Consider the following 16,392-nt stretch of genomic DNA (forward strand, 5'->3'; position numbering starts at 1 on the left):
AGCGTACAGCTCCATTTACTCTGCCCCAGCTGCAGAGGAAGACGCCTACTGTACTAGTATGACAGTTTCTATTGCCCAGAACAGCCATCTGATGGCCTTTCTGAGTAAGATTGCCAATTTAGCGTCAATTAATTCCAAATAAGGGGGCATTTGGTATTGTGGGTCCATGCCCACTGAGAACTGGGCTGAGACCACCCGACTCTTTACACTTAGAACACTAGGCCGCGATCTTACCTGAGGAGACGCGTTGGGGGCAGGACTGCTGGTTTCCGGGTTCTAGTCCCGCCCCCAGTGACGTCTGACGACCTGTCGCTATTTTCCCCTGATTGGCCTTGTTAAGCCCGCCCTGCGGGCTTGCCGGCCAATTAAGGGAAAGCCGGTGTCAGATCACGTCAGTGCATGACGCTTCATCTGCTGGTTTTGTTAAAGTGACAGGCACCATAATTTTTTGACAGATGAATTGTCAGTGATTGACAGCATTGAGGTGCTGTCAAACACTGACAATCACTGTCCAAAGGTGAGCCCTTGCATCCAGGCTCGCCAGTGACTCGCTCCTTAGGAGAAAACAGATGGCAGCTGCATGTGAGATTGCAGAAGCCATCTGTCAATTCTCCCGATCAGATGAGGCTTCACAGAAACATCAAATCTTGTCACCTGCATAAACAGAATAAAAATATTTCTCACTACATTCTCTCACCTGTCATACTTACCTGTGCACCATTGCACCCATCACACTACCTCTGCAGCTGTCATTTGCACACTTACACTACAGCAGACCCACAGCTCGCCTCGCTGACCCTGGCGGGGTTTCCTGCCGTCAGGAAGCCCGCATCAGCAGGCGGAAAATGGTGAAAAGACTCTTAACTGCCTGTTAACTACCCGCTCCCAATTTTTCCCATTTTCCCAGCAGTCCCACCTCCAAAACTGCCTCCCCAGGGCTGGTAAAATCCAGCCCTTATAGTTTACAGACAGAAGAAACTTTCATCCCATCTATCAGGGCTGGATTCAAATTAAGGTCCCAGAGGTGAAAACTACTGTCTAACTGACTGTATTATCCAGTGCCCCTTCAATACCCTAATTTTATGGAGAAAGTAACTGACAAGTGAATAACGACACAAAGCTGGGTGGGCGTGTGTGCTGTGAGGAGGATGCCGAGAAACTCCAGTATGATTTGGACAGGTTGGGTGATTGGGCAGATGCATGGCAGATGCAGTATAATGTGGATAAATGCGAGGTTATCCACTTTGGTGGCAAAAACAGGAAGGCAGATTATTATCTGAATGGCAATAGATTGGGAGAAGGGGAAGTGCAACAAGACCTGGGTGTCCTTGTACACCAGTCGCTGAAGGTAAGCATGCAGGTGCAGCAGGCGGTTAAGAAGGCAAATCTTATGTTGGCCTTCATAGCGAGAGGGTTCGAGTACAGGAGCAAGGATGTCTTGCTGCAGTTGTACAGGGCCTTGGTGAGACCACACCTTGACTATTGTGTGCAGTTTTGGTCGCCTTATCTGAGGAAGGGTGTTCTTGCCATGGAGGGAGTGCAGCGAAGATTCACCAGACTGATACCTGGGATGGCAGGAATGATGTATGAGGAGAGATTGGGTCGATTGGGCTTATACTCACTGGAGTTCAGAAGAATGAATTGAAACTTATAAAATTCTAACAGGAATAGACAGATTATATGCAGGAAGGATGTTCCCGATGGCGGGGGAGTCCAGAACCAGGAGTCACAGTCTAAGGATAAGGGGTAAGCCATTTAGGACAGAGATGAGGAGGAATTTCTTCACCCAGAGAGTGGTGAACCTGTGGAATTCTCTACCACAGAAGGCAGTTGAGGCCAATTCATTAATTAAATATATTCAAGAAGGAGTTAGATATATTTCCTAAGGCAAAAGGGATCAAGGGATATGGGGAGAAGGCAGGGACAGGGTACAGAGTTTGGATGATCAGCCATGATCTCATTGAATGGCGGAGCAGGCTCGAGGGGCCGAATGGCCTACTCCTGCTCCTATCTTCTATGTTTCTATGTTTCTATCAAGTTTATTGGTTTAACTAAGACATACACTGCATCAAAAACAACAATTTGTATTTATATAGCACCTTTAATGTAGTAAAATGTCCCAAGGTGCTTCACAGGACCGTTATCAAGCAAAATTTGACACCGAGCCACATAAGGAGATATTCGGACAGGTAACCAAAAGCTTGGTCAAAGAGGTAGGTTTTAAGGCATGTCTTAAAGGAGGAGAGAGAGGCCAAGAGGTTTATGGAAGGAATTCCAGAGCTTAGGTCCTAGGCAGCTGAAGGTACAACTGCCAATGATGGAGCGATGAAAATCAGGGATGCGCAAGAGGCTAGAATTGGAGGCGCAAAGAGATCTCGAAGAGTTGTAGAGCTGGAGGAGGTACTAGAGATAGGGAGGGGCGAGGCCGTGGAGGCAGTTGAAAACAAGATGAAAATTTTAAAATTGAGGCATTGCCAGACCAGGAGCCAATGTAGGCCAGCAAGCACAGGGGAGATGTATGAACGGGACTTGGTGCGAGTTAGAATATGAGCAGCAGAGTTTTGGATGAGCTTAACTTTATGGAGGGTGCAAGGTGGGTGGCCGGCCAGGAGAGCATTGGAATAGTTGAATCTAGGGATAACAAGGGCATGGATTGTCACCTAATTGTTATCATGTTAGTGAGAATATAAAGCTAAAAAGGAACCATGTTATATTGGAGTGCTGTTGCACTTCTCTTTGCTTATACCTACAGTGACTTCAAATATGAAAGATTCTTTATAAGTACAAAATTATTTTTATGGTTTGTCATTTCAGCTGCAAAAGTAATGCAAATGAATTGATATGTAAAACCTTTTCTTAGTCATGTAATTGAAGTTCAGTTTCTGGATTTTTAGGAGACAGGACACATATAAATGGAGTCACAGAAAGATACAGTATTTCCTGATAAAATAAAAGGTGCTTCATAATTTTAACCTGGTTTGCTGTTCATCGCCCCTTATTGATATTCTCAGTGTACTGCACAGACAGAGGTCTTCTGTCTAGAGCACCACTTGAACGTAGTATGGCCGAACTTGGTTTGAAATGTGTAAAAACAAATAGAAATTGTGGCCGTGTTCTTTATAAATTGCAAATCACTGAAGCTGTGTGGAAGGTATTCACTATTTTGATTGCTAGTTTTAAGCAGTTCTCAGGGACAGAATGTTACTGAGTGCCCTTTGATTACCTTGCATTCCGACGGTCTGCAAAAACCTAATAGGCAAATAGAGGTACTGTTACAGAAGCCTCAATGTGGTAGGAAGCAGTCCTGGTCAGAGGAAACAAAATGCTGTTTTTTGTAAAACTGTGAATATAAACTACTCACTCCTCCTAGATTCCTGCTTCAGACTTTTGGAAACATTTCAAGGAGCTTGCCATGGTGCATTTCCATTTTTCTAACTAAAAGTTTGTTTGAGGTTAAATGTATCGTCCTGTTATCTTCACTGTGTTGTTCAATATGTCTGGGCCATTTTTTATGTCATCACAGAACCTGAAGGTGTAGTAAGTATTAAATCTATTTGTAACATTATCTGAGGATGAACAGTATTCATTTTATTAATATCCAGAACAATGTCTTAAATAAATATTATAACATCCCTTTTCTTTCAATAGTTCGGAGCACCAAGTAAAAAAACTAGATAGACATATTATAGAGCAAGATGGGAGTAACATTCCTCTTTCAACAAAAATGGGAGCATTCCTGCCTTTCTCTGTAATTAATGGTCTGCATGCAAAATTGCATTCTCAGAAATCACACACTTTAAAACTGCAGTTTCCTGTATTTTTGTTAGAAGTTATTAATTTTGGAGAAAAATAGACATTCTTCTGATTTTTGTTAAAAAGAGGAATTTCAAACCCCAGGCTCAACAAGAAAATAAATGAACTTAGAAACTACTATTATATTATAGCCACTGACAGAAAAAACAAACAAATATACTATGCCAATATTAACAACATTGGTAGATAAACACTTAACATATTTGTACAACATTCCTCTGTCTGCTATTTTAATGGAGATCTTAACCCATTAAATCAATTAACCAGGGGTTAATGTATATGTTCAAGTAGCAGAGAGAGCAATGTCATACAAGCATGCTAAGTAATTATTCACTAAATTGACAATGATATTTCTAGTTTCATAACTTCTGCTATTTTTGCTACAAATGCAACACACGCTTCACATTTGTGTTATTCTAGCCTCATATTTTCTCTCTATTCTAACTTAGTTTGCATCTAAGCAACTTATACATCCCAGTGACCTTCAAGTGTAATTTCCAACCAAATGCTCATATCTGCATGCAAAGGGCTGCACATCAACCTTATTTTAATATGCTCAGTGCGAAACAATTTATGGATCAGAAGTCTTCATTATTGAGGAAATGTTTTAAAAAAAGTGGGTTGGCATCCTAATCACAGCACTCAGCTCAGTGGGCAGGGAAAAAAACTGAGAAGATATTGGCCCCAAAATATCCGCAATCCCCCAGGCCAAAACAAAGATGAGTGTAACAGCCAGACAAGGGTGAATGTAAAAACAGATTTAAGGATGCCTGCAGATGGGCCAAAAAGAAGCTAGCCACAAAGAAAAGGGTCATACAGACTACTGTGGTTTACCACAAGCCCACAAGGAACTCACCACAGTTGAAGAATGGACCTTAGACCTGTTAGCTCGGAAGGCAATTGATGTGTATTTCCCTTGCATTTAAATGCTATGTTAATTATCTGCTATACTGCTAAAATTGCAGCCAACTAAGCATCACCCAGGGATTTTTTAGCAGTGAATTTGAGTTGAAGGAGGGAACTTTCCAGTATCAATCTGACGATTAATTGTAGCAGCCACCTACCGTTTTGAAAGAGCTGTATTTGGAATCTCCACATTAAACTGCAGCAGTTGCATCCTTACTGTACCCAAGATGAGACATCAAAGCCAGAAACGGTGGCTGGTCAATATGGAACATAAGAAACTAGAAAGATTCCAAAATAATCTTCACTTGTGTACATTTTTTTAAAAATCTTGTATATCAGGCATCATTATTTTTTCAGTATCTATCATTGTACTGGCTATCAATAATGAGAAATTGTAACATCTATTCAAGAATTCCTATCTAAAGCTTATATGGAAAATGGCCAATATTCAGACACACACAGTTCTGGCATATAAAACACATCCATAGGAAAAATATGAAATATAGACAGGGACAAGGGAATCCATGTTTAAAGTTTACCCTGTTGTGTTCATGATAAACTGAATCAATGATTATTATTACTCTATTATAATATGTGCTGATATATTATTATGTAATATGTTATAAACTACACAAAACTGCTTTATCAACTGTTGGTTAGTCAAACAACACAATATCAAGATGCTGAAATTCTGGGCGCGACCTTGCCAGCCCTGGGGAGGCAGGTATGGAAGCGGGACTGCTGGAAAAATGGCAGAATCTGGGGGCGGGTGCCCAACCCGCCCCCAACCCGCCTCCATGCCATCTTGCCAGGAGGCAGGTAGCCGACCCGCGCCGGGTCCCCTCTGCTTGGAGGCGGGAAGGGGATTAGTGCCACTTATCTCCCTATTAACAGGTAGTTAACAGGCAGATAAGAGGATTATCCCCATTTTACCCACACAAGTGCGGGCTTCCTGAAGGCTCCGAACCCCGCCAGGGTCACCGAGGCGAGTAGTGGGTCTGCGGGGGTCGGAGGGGTGCAAAAGTGCGCTGTGGAGGTAAGTGATGGGTGCAAGTGTGGAGAGGTGAGTATGTGAGGTAAGTGGAAAGTATTAGAAAAGGTTTACTTACCTTTGTTTCTTCCTGCAGGCTTCAAGAGTTGGGTATGCGGAGAGTCTCACACCTCCGCGGCAGAGATGACAGATGGCCTTTGCATTCTCCAATGCAACAACAATCTAATTGCTGCAAAAGAAAGAGCTTTGATGAGGTCTTGAATTCAAGAACTCATCAAACTACAGAGAATGTCAGTGTTTGACAGCTTCACAGAGCTGTCAAACGATGACAATTCATCTGTCAAAAGTTTTTGACAGATGAAACGTCATATGTTGACATTCTCTGTAACCAGCTTTCCCTTAACCGCTGGATGGGCTTAACAAGGTCAATCAAGGGAAAATAGCGTGGGTTGGCCAGAAGTTGATGGAAGTGGGACTGAAACCTGACAAGTGGGAGTCCCGCCTCCAAAAGCTTCCCATTGGCAAAATCCAGCCCTCTATATTTAGTCAACAGCCTTATATCTGAAGCTTGGACACTGTGTGCAATAATGCATATAAGACTGGAAGCATTCTAAATCTAGATGCATTGCATGATGCTTTGCATAAGTTCGGTGCAATCAAATGCTCAACTAGATGGGACAATGTGCAAGTTGCAAATGAGAAAAATAAGAGGAAAATCATGAGGATGAGAGAGGCAGACATGGTTGAAAAACATCAAGGAATGGTTCAAAGCAAAGTTATTTGAAGATATGGTGACAGATATGGTGGATGGAGGAAACACAGTGGATGTGATGTACATGAACTTTCAGAAAGCCTTTGACAAGGTACCACACAGAAGAACTACAAGAGATTAAGTGGCATGGAATTAGACAAAGGCTAGAAAATTGGATTAAAATTAGTTAGAATGTAGACAACAGAAAGAAGGAGTTAGGGGCAGTTTCTCAGAATGGATGGAAGCGGGTAGCAGTGTCCCAGAGGTTTCTGAGCTGGGACCAGTTCTGTTCACTGTGTACATCAATGATTTGGATATAGGGCTAGAGGGAATGGTATCCAAATTTGCAGATGATACTAAATTGGAGGCATAGTAAATCATTCTAAGGTCCAAAGGAAGCTGGAAGGGATATTGCTAAGATGATGGAATGGGCAAAAAAGTGGCGGATTGAATTCAATGTCAGTAAATATGAGGTGGTACATTTTGGTAAAAAAATGAAAGTAATAATTATACTTTGAATGAGAGAAGGCAGCAGAAGGAATTTAGGGTTCAGGTTCAAAGACATTAAAAGCAACACATAGAAACATAGAAGATAGGAGCAGGAGTAGGCCATTCGGCCCCTCTAGCCTGCTCCGCCATTCAATGCGATCATGGCTGATCATCCAAGTTCAGTACCCGGTCCCTGCTTTCTCCCCATACCCCTTGATCCCTTTAGCCTTAAGAAATATATCCAACTCCTTCTTGAATATATTTAATGAATTGGCCTCTACTGCCTTCTGTGGTAGAGAATTCCAGAGGTTCACCACTCTCTGGGTGAAGAAATTCCTCCTCATTTCTCCTCAACACCTCAAGTGGTTAAGGCCATAAAGAAAATATTGATATACTGGCCTAGAAATTCAGTTGCGTTTGCGCCCAATTAGGGGCGAAAGAGTGGGTTGCGCCGGAAGTTGCGTCGCGCCCAAAATTAGGTGGGCCCTAACATCGGCGTTAGCCGGTAGCGCTGCGCCGGCACCGATGACATCATCGGTGTGCGCAGTGCCCCGGTACCGCCCGAAACCACGCCGATCCCCATCTTCAGTAGCGGCCGCCTCTTCCGTGGCGGGCGCTAACAACATCGGGAGACCGGGTCCTTACTGCAGCCTTAGCAGCGCAAGTTAAGGTGGAGGTGCTGGGCGGCCGCTTTTTCGGCGGCCGCCTGCCCGCACCTCCTTCCCCGGCCTCCTCCACCCCCCCCCCCCGCGGCATTGCCGGCTGGTTTCCGTGGAGCCCGGCACTTCTCCGTTGTGCCGGGCTCTTTTGCCGGCACTTGCAATCAGGGCTCCGGCCGTTGCAGGCACCTCCCCCTTAAGAGAAGGGGGAGGCCTGCAGTACAGCAGCCTGCCGCACCGCATCGGGTGGCGCAGCGGGACCGGGAGCGCTGAAATTCACTTTCAGCGCCCCAAGCGGGGCGGACACACCCTGTACCAGCGCCCGGTTCCGCTTTGGGGCGCTGAAAGTGAATATGGGGCGGGCACAACTGGCTCCGCGGCGGGCGCAAAATTTTCGGCGCAAACGTGCTGGCGGGGCTATACCCAATTTCTAGGCCACTGGGTCTTATGGCAAAGGGTATAGAACCTAAAAGTCGAGACGTATATAAATATAAAACGTAGTAAGGCTACAGTTGGAGCATAATGTGCAGTTTTGGGCTCCACACTATAGGAAGGATGTTGTGGCAATAGAGAGGATACAGCACACTTTCACTCGGATGCTCCCTGGTATGAGGAAATACAAATACGAAGAAAGAAGTGGAAAAATTGGGGCTACAACAGTCTTGTTACAACTGTACAGAGCGTTGGTGAGACCACACCTGGAGTACTGCGTACAGTTTTGGTCTCCTTATTTAAGGAAGGATATACTTGCATTGGAGGCAGTTCAGAGAAGGTTCACTAGGTTGATTCCTGAGTTGAAGGGGATGTCTTATGAGGAAAGGTTGAGCAGGTTGAGCCTATACTCATTGGAGTTTAGAAGAATGAGAGGTGATCTTATTGAAACATACAGGGGGAAAAATTTGGTTGCTTTGTGCCTCCCGTTAGCCTAAGAGGGCGCTAATGGGTCGCAAAGCAACTAGCGCCCGGGCGTGGTGATGTTTGTGCCGCTCGCGAAATTGACCAGACATTTTGCGGCGGCGCTAAACACTACTGCCACGATCTCCAGCGCCCGCAGATCGTGACATCAGTCAAGCGTGCAACGCCCCGGTAGTGTCCCGGACCGGGTATTGAGTGGCGTCCCCTGCCTTTCCGCCTGTTGCTAGCAACGACAGGTTGAGGGGAATGTTTTGCAGTCGGGAAGGGGCTGGGGGAGCGCTATTTAAAGGTGACATTTTTGTACCACGCATTCTGAGAGAGAGAGAGAGACTTCTGGAGAGATTCAACGCTGTGTGAAGGAGTTTTGGGTACTGAGCAGCACTTTGCAGGTTCATTTTGATTTGACCTTCCTTGCATCGATTTAGAAGAGACTATGGGGGTTGCATTCTGAGCTCTTTCCCTGGGCCTCTCCATTATTCTTTCCGGCAGATTTGATGTACAGGTCTCTCCAGACTGAGATTCAAGGCTGCAATAAGCATAGTGTGGATGGAGAGCAAGATCGATCCTTCCCTTTAAGAATTGGCCGTCGCCAGTGTCTGTGTTCCATTGCTGACTGACATCACATGAGCTTCGCCAGCGCTCTGAGGTAGCGCCTCACTCCTCGGCGTTAGCGCATTAAGAGAGGTGTGTAGCGCCTGATTTAGCGCTCCAATCACCTCCAGGGGCGATAGAAGCCAAGTTTGCAGTCGGAGGCGATAATTAGCACCAGGCGCTAAACTTTGCGCCCGGCCGATAATTGCGCCCCGAACGGGGCGATGCCGAATTTCTCCCCCATAAGATTCTGAGGGGGCTGGACAGGGTAGATGCTGAGAGGATGTTTCCCCTCATGGGGGAATCTAGAACTAGGGGGCATAGTTTCAGAATAAGGGGTCGCCCATTTAAAACGGAGATGAGGAGGAATTTCTTCTATCAGAGGGTCATGAATCTTTGGAATTCTCTACCCCAGAGAGCTGTGGAGGCTGAGTCATTTCATATATTCAAGGCAGCGATAGACAGATTTTGAAAAACAGGGGAGTCAAGGGTTATGGGGAGCAGGCAGGAAAGTGGAGTTGAGGCCAAGATCAGATCAGCCATGATCTTATTGAATGGTGGAGCAGGCTCGAGGGGCCAAATGGCCTACTCCTGCTCCTATTTCCTATGTTCTTATTTTCCTTAGAGCAGAGGAATTTACTAGGTGATTTGATAGAGGTGTTTCAAATAATGAAGGGGTGGGACAAAGCAGATAGAAGCTCTGGTTATTGCTCCTTTGTTTAAGGGGAACGACCAGATTATTTCAGGTCAGAAAAGCCAGAAAGAAATGACAGTTTGTCTTTATTTATTTATTTATTTTTCTTTATACTTCTTACAATTGTCTGTCTGAAGTATGATATTTGAAATATGACAGGCACAGGCTGGGCATGCTAGATAAAATAAAATATTAAATCATATGATGCGCAAGTTTATAATAACTATAAAGGAAATCTACATCAGAAGACAGAATTCAATATATTTGAATAGAAAATTTTGAAAGGTAATTCAGCCATTAATAGCCCTTCCGTTCCCAATGACAATATGCTACAGTTGCTATTAGAACTTCTGTTATGCATTTTGGCAATACGACAACAGATTAAGTATTTAATATCTCAATAGGTAAGTTGTTTTAAATCTTGGGTGTGCCCTATATATACTTTCAGGTTAGTACCACTGGTTTCTCCTGTGAGTAGACATCAGTCCCTTATGATCAGGAGCTTATTTTCACTACCCAGTATCTAATCATATCTTATCTTTATCTTTATTATATATATATTAAAAGGATATATATAAAAGGATGGTGGTGTCTGTCTGTCTGTATGTATGTCCGCGCTTAACTCAAAAGTTATAGAGCGTACCTACACATATGTTATATCAAAAGAAAGCTTATGATTAGGGGAGTGTCATAGGCATATTTACTTCTTGGTCAGAAAAAATTGTTCGGACACTATACAAAAAACGTTCAAAAAACGGACAAAATCCGCTCATTAGCGGTTGACCAATCCTACGGCTCATTAGCGTTGAGTGACGTGAAGGTTGGCCAATCCTACGGGGGGAGCGCGCTGCATCACGGGGGGCGTTTCATGGCATGTGTGGGCGGGGGCCTAATCCTACAGCCTGCCGTTAGTGCGGGAGCGCGAAAAACCAGAGACCGGAGCGGCAGGGGTCCATCGGGCCGGGCCTGAGGTGCTCTTTCCCCCCTCTCTCTCCAGGCTAATCCCAAAATAAATCCAGCAGCGGAGCGGCGTCGGAGGCCCACAGCGGGAGCTCATCAGGGCTCACTCGGGCCGGGCCTGAGGCGCTAGGCTGTGCACGGGGGCTTGGGCCGGAGCGGGAGCTCAGCTGAGGTGAGTTGGGCCGGGCTTGAGGCGCTAGGCCTCGCACAGGAGCTCGGGTCGGAGCGGGAGCTCAGCTGAGGTCAGTCGGGCCGGGCCTGAGGCGCTAGGCCGCGCACGGGGGCTCGGGCCGGAGCGGAAGCTCAGCTGAGGTGAGTCGGGCCGGGCCTGAGGCCCTAGGGAGGGAGACAGAGGAAAGGAGGGAGAGACAGGGGGAGGGAGAGAGAGGGGGAGGGAGAGACACGGGGCAGGGAGAGAGGGGGAGGGAGGGAGAGAGGGAGGGAGAGGAGAGGGGGAGAGGGAGAGAGAGGGAGAGGGGAGGGAGGGAGAGAGAGGGAGGGAGAAAGAGCGGGGAGGGAGGGGGAGAGAGAGGGAGAGGGGAGGGAGGGAGAGAGAGCGGGGAGAGAGAGGGAGAGGGGAGAGAGAGAGAGAGGGCAGAGAGAGTGGGGAGAGAGGGGCAGGGAGATAGAGGGGGAGGGAGAGAGAGGGGGGAGGGCGAGAGGGTGAGGGAGGGAAAGAGTGAGGGGGTGGGAGAGGTAGGGAGAGAAGGAGCGCGGGGAGGGAGTCTCCGTCTCCTCACACAACACACACAGCCCGAGCGATGAGAACCTCCGGCTTCACCTACAGCTCCTCTCTCTGGATCCTTTTTTCAAAAATTTAAACCCACAATCTCGCCTTCTTCCTTCGGCCGCCGCGATTCAAACTGCCTGCCGAACTCACAAAATGGCAGCCGCCCTTCTTCACCCACCGGGCTCTGAGTCCAGCCCCTTCCCCGGGGTGTCTTCCTCTCTTCTCTATCTCCTTCCCTCACTCTCTCCTTCTCTCTCTCTCTCTCTCCTTCCCTCTCTCTCTCTCTCCTTCCCTCTCTCTCTCTGTCTCTCTCTCCTTCCCTCTCTCTCTCTCTCCTTCCCTCTCTCTGTCTCTCTCTCCTTCCCTCTCTCTCTCTCTCCTTCCCTCTCTCTCTCTCTCCTTCCCTCTCTCTCTGTCTCTCTCTCCTTCCCTCTCTCTCTCCTTCCCTCTCTCTCTCTCTCTCTCTCTCTCCTTCCCTCTCTCTCTGTCTCTCTCCTTCCCCCTCTCTCCTTCCCCCTCTCTCTCTCTCCTTCCCCCTCTCTCTCTCTCTCCTTCCCCCTCTCTCTGTCTCTCTCTCCTTCCCCCTCTCTCTCTCTCTCTCTTTCCCCCTCTCTCTCTTTTTCCCCCTCTCTCTCTCTCTCTCCTTCCCCCTCTCTATCTCTCCTTCTTCATTAAAATGGAGAATGAAGCAGTTGACTCAGAGACAAGGGTCCTCAATTTAAATAAAGGAAACTACGATGGTCTGAGGAGTGAGTTGGGTAGGATTGAGTGGGGAATGGCGCTCAAAGTGTTGACGGTGGATAGGCAATGGCAAACATTCAAAGACCAAATGGATGAGCTACAGAATTTGTTCATCCCAGTTTGGCGTAAAAATAAAACAAAAAAGGTGACTCAACCGTGGGTAACAAGGGAAATTAGGGATAGCATAAGATCCAAGGAGAAGACATATAAATTGGCTAGAAAAAGCAATAATCCTGAGGATTGGGTGCAGTTTAGGAGTCAACAAAGGAGGACAAAGGGATTAATTAAGAAAGGGAAAATAGAATATGAGAGTAAGCTAGCAGGGAACATAAAAACTGACTGTAAAAGCTTTTATAGATATGTGAAGAGAAAAAGATTAGTGAAGTCAAGCGTAGGTCCCTTACAATCAGAATCAGGGGAATTTATAATGGGAAACAAGGAAATGGCAGACCAACTAAATGCATACTTTGGTTCTGTCTTCACAAAGGAGGACACAAATAACCTCCCAGAGATGCCGGGGAACATAGGGTCTGATGAAAGCGAGGAACTGAAAGAAATCAGTATTTGTAGGAAAATGGTGTTAGGAAAATTGATGGGACTGAAGGCCGATAAATCCCCAGGGCCTGATGGTCTACATCCCAGGGTACTTAAGGAAGTGGCCCAAGAGATAGTAGATGCATTACTGATCATCTTCCAGAACTCGATAGACTCTGGAACGGTACCCATGGATTGGAGGGTAGCTAATGTTACCCAACTATTCAAAAAAGGTGGTAGAGAAAAAGCGGGGAATTATAGACCGGTAAGCCTGACATCGGTAGTGGGGAAAATGCTAGAGTCTATTATAAAAGATGTAATAGCAGAGCACTTGGAAAGCAGTGACAGGATCGGACAAAGTCAACATGGATTTACAAAAGGTAAATCATGCTTGACTAATCTACTGGAATTTTTTGAGGATGTAACTGGTAAAATAGATATGGGAGAACCAGTGGATGTGGTGTATTTGGACTTTCAGAAGGCTTTCGATAAGGTCCCACACAAGAGATTAGCGTGCAAAATTAAGGCACATGGGATTGGGGGCAAGGTATTGACTTGGATAGAGAACTGGTTGGCGGACAGAAAGCAAAGAGTTGGAATAAACGGGTCGTTTTCCGAGTGGCAGGCAGTGACTAGTGGGGTACCGCAAGGATCGGTCCTAGGACCCCAGCTGTTCACAATATATATTAATGATCTGGACGAGGGAATTGGATGTAATATCTCCAAATTTGCAGACGACACAAAGCTGGGCGGGAGGGTAAGAACATAAGAACATAAGAACATAAGAAATAGGAGCAGGAGTAGGCCAATCGGCCCCTCGAGCCTGCTCCGCCATTCAATAAGATCATGGCTGATCTGATCCTAACCGCCAATCTACTATCACAGAACCATCTCCTGAATCTAACAGAATTAGACACATGAAATAGGAGCAGGATCAGGCTACACGGCCCCTGGGCTCGCTCCGCTACCCACAGGGCCATGACCGATCCGAACCTAGACTCATGTCCAAATTCCTGCCCGCTCCCCGTAACCCTTAATTCCCTTTACTTCTAGGAAACTGTCTATTTCTGTTTTAAATTTATGTAATGATGTAGCTTCTACAGCTTTTTGGGGCAGCATATTCCATGGACCTACCACCCTCTGAGTGAAGAAGTTCCTCCTGTGGTAAACCACTGTTTGTATTCCTGTTTGTCCTGTTTGTATTCCACTGTGCACATGCCTGGACATGCCTCGGCTGACTCCTCCCACAGGTCCTAGTATAAAGGTGACTGCTCCCCAGCCCTTAGTATCATGGACCGGTCGACCACGCGAGGCAGACCTCCATTCTGTTGTTAAAAAAAGCCTTTAGTTACTCTTCTAACTCTCAGTCTTTTATGAGTAATTGATAGCGCATCACCTCCTCATCTCAGTTTTGAAAGAGCAGCCCCTTATTCTAAGACTATGCCCCCTAGTTCTAGTTTCACCCATCATCGGGAACATCCTCCCCGCATCCACCCGATCCAACCCCTTCACAATCTTATATGTTTCAATAAGATCGCCTCTCATTCTTCTGAACTCCAATGAGTAGAGTCCCAATCTACTCAACCTCTCCTCATATGTCCATCCCCTCATCCCCGGGATTAACCGAGTGAACCTTCTTTGTACTGACTCGAGAGCAAGTATGTCTTTTCTTAAGTATGGACACCAAAACTGTATGCAGTATTCCAGGTGCGGTCTCACCAATACCTTGTACAACTGAAGCAATACCTCCCTATTTTTATATTCTATCCCCCTAGCAATGAAAGCCAACATTCCATTGGCCTTCTTAATCACTTGCTGCACCTGCATACTAACCTTTTGAGTTTCGTGCACCAGGACCCCCAGATCCCTTTGTACTTCAGTACTTTCCAGTTTCTTGCCATTAAGATAATAATTTGCTCTACGATTTTTCCTGCCAAAGTGCATAACCTCACACTTTCCAGTATTGTATTCCATCTGCCAAATCTCTGCCCATTTACTTAGCCTGTCTATGTCCCCTTGCAGGTTTTTTATGTCCTCCTCACTCACTACTTTCCCTCCCATCTTAGTATCATCTGCAAACTTTGATATGTTACACTCGGTCCCCTCCTCCAAATCGTTAATATAGATTGTAAAGAGTTGGGGACCCAGCACTGACCCCTGCGGAACACCACTAGTTACTGATTGCCAGTCTGAGAATGAACCATTTATCCCAACTCTCTGCCTTCTGTTAGATAGCCAATCCTCTATCCATGCCAGAATATTACCCCCAATCCCGTGATTTTTTATCTTAAGTAATAATCTTTTGTGTGCTGTGAGGAGGATGTCGGGAAACTCCAGTACGATTTGGACAGGTTGGGTGATTGGGCAGAAACATGGCAAATGCACTATAATGTGGATAAATGTGAGGTTATCCACTTTGGTGGCAAAAACAGGAAGGCAGATTATTATTTGAATGGCAATAGATTGGGAGAAGGGGAAGTGCAAAGAGACCTGGGTGTCCTTGTGCACCAGTCGCTGAAGGTAAGCATGCAGGTGCAGCAGGCGGTTAAGAAGGCAAATGGTATGTTGGCCTTCGTAGCAAGAGGGTTCGAGTACAGGAACAAGGATGTCTTGCTACAGTTGTACAGGGCCTTGGTGAGACCGCACCTTGAGTATTGTGTGCAGTTTTGGTCACCTTACCTGAGGAAGGACGTTCTTGCCATGGAGGGAGTGCAGCGAAGGTTCACCAGGCTGATACCTGGGATGGCAGGAATGACGTATGAGGAGAGATTGTGTCGATTGGGCTTATACTCACTGGAGTTTAGAAGATTGAGAGGGGATCTCATCGAAACCTATAAAATTCTGTCAGGTCTGGACAGACTAGATGCAGGAAGGGTGTTTCTGATGGCCGGGGAGTCCAGAACCAGGGGTCATAGTCTAAGGATAAGGGGTAAGCCATTTAGGACTGAAATGAGGAGGAATTTCTTCACCCAGAGAGTGGTGAACCTGTGGAATTCTCTGCCACAGAGGGCGGTGGAGGCCAGTTCATTAAATATATTCAAGAAAGAGTTGGATATATTTCTTGAGGCTAAAGGGATCAAGGGATATGGGGAAAAGGCAGGGACAGGGTACTGAAGTTGGATGATCAGCCATGATCACATTGAATGGCGGAGCAGGCTCGAAGGGCCGAATGGCCTACTCCTGCTCCTATCTTCTATGTTTCTATGTTTCCCCCTCTCTCTGTCTCCTTCACCCTCTCGCTCTCTCTCCTTCCCTCTCTCTCTCTCTCCTTCCCTCTCTCTCTCTGTCTCTCTCTCCTTCCCTCTCTCTCTCCTTCCCTCTCTCTCTCTGTCTCTCTCTCCTTCCCTCTCTCTCTCTCCTTCCCTCTCTCTCTCCTTCCCCCTCTCTCTCCTTCCCTCTCTCTCTCTCTCTCTCCTTCCCTCTCTCTCTCTCCTTCCCTCTCCCTCTCTCCTTCCCTCTCCATTAACAAAAAACGAAGTTAAAGAACCACCTCCTGGGTGCTTAGGAAGAGTTCTTCAATCCCAACAGTTTAATAAACAGTTTTATAAACATGGCAGAGATTTCTTCATTTCCCTTGGCAATGCCAGGTACTCCAGCTAGTGATAGTATAATCCGGAG

Source organism: Somniosus microcephalus, chromosome 20 (assembly GCF_052327205.1).
Source record: "Somniosus microcephalus isolate GS21.2 chromosome 20, FLI_Smic_1.0, whole genome shotgun sequence".
Lineage (NCBI taxonomy): Eukaryota > Metazoa > Chordata > Chondrichthyes > Squaliformes > Somniosidae > Somniosus > Somniosus microcephalus.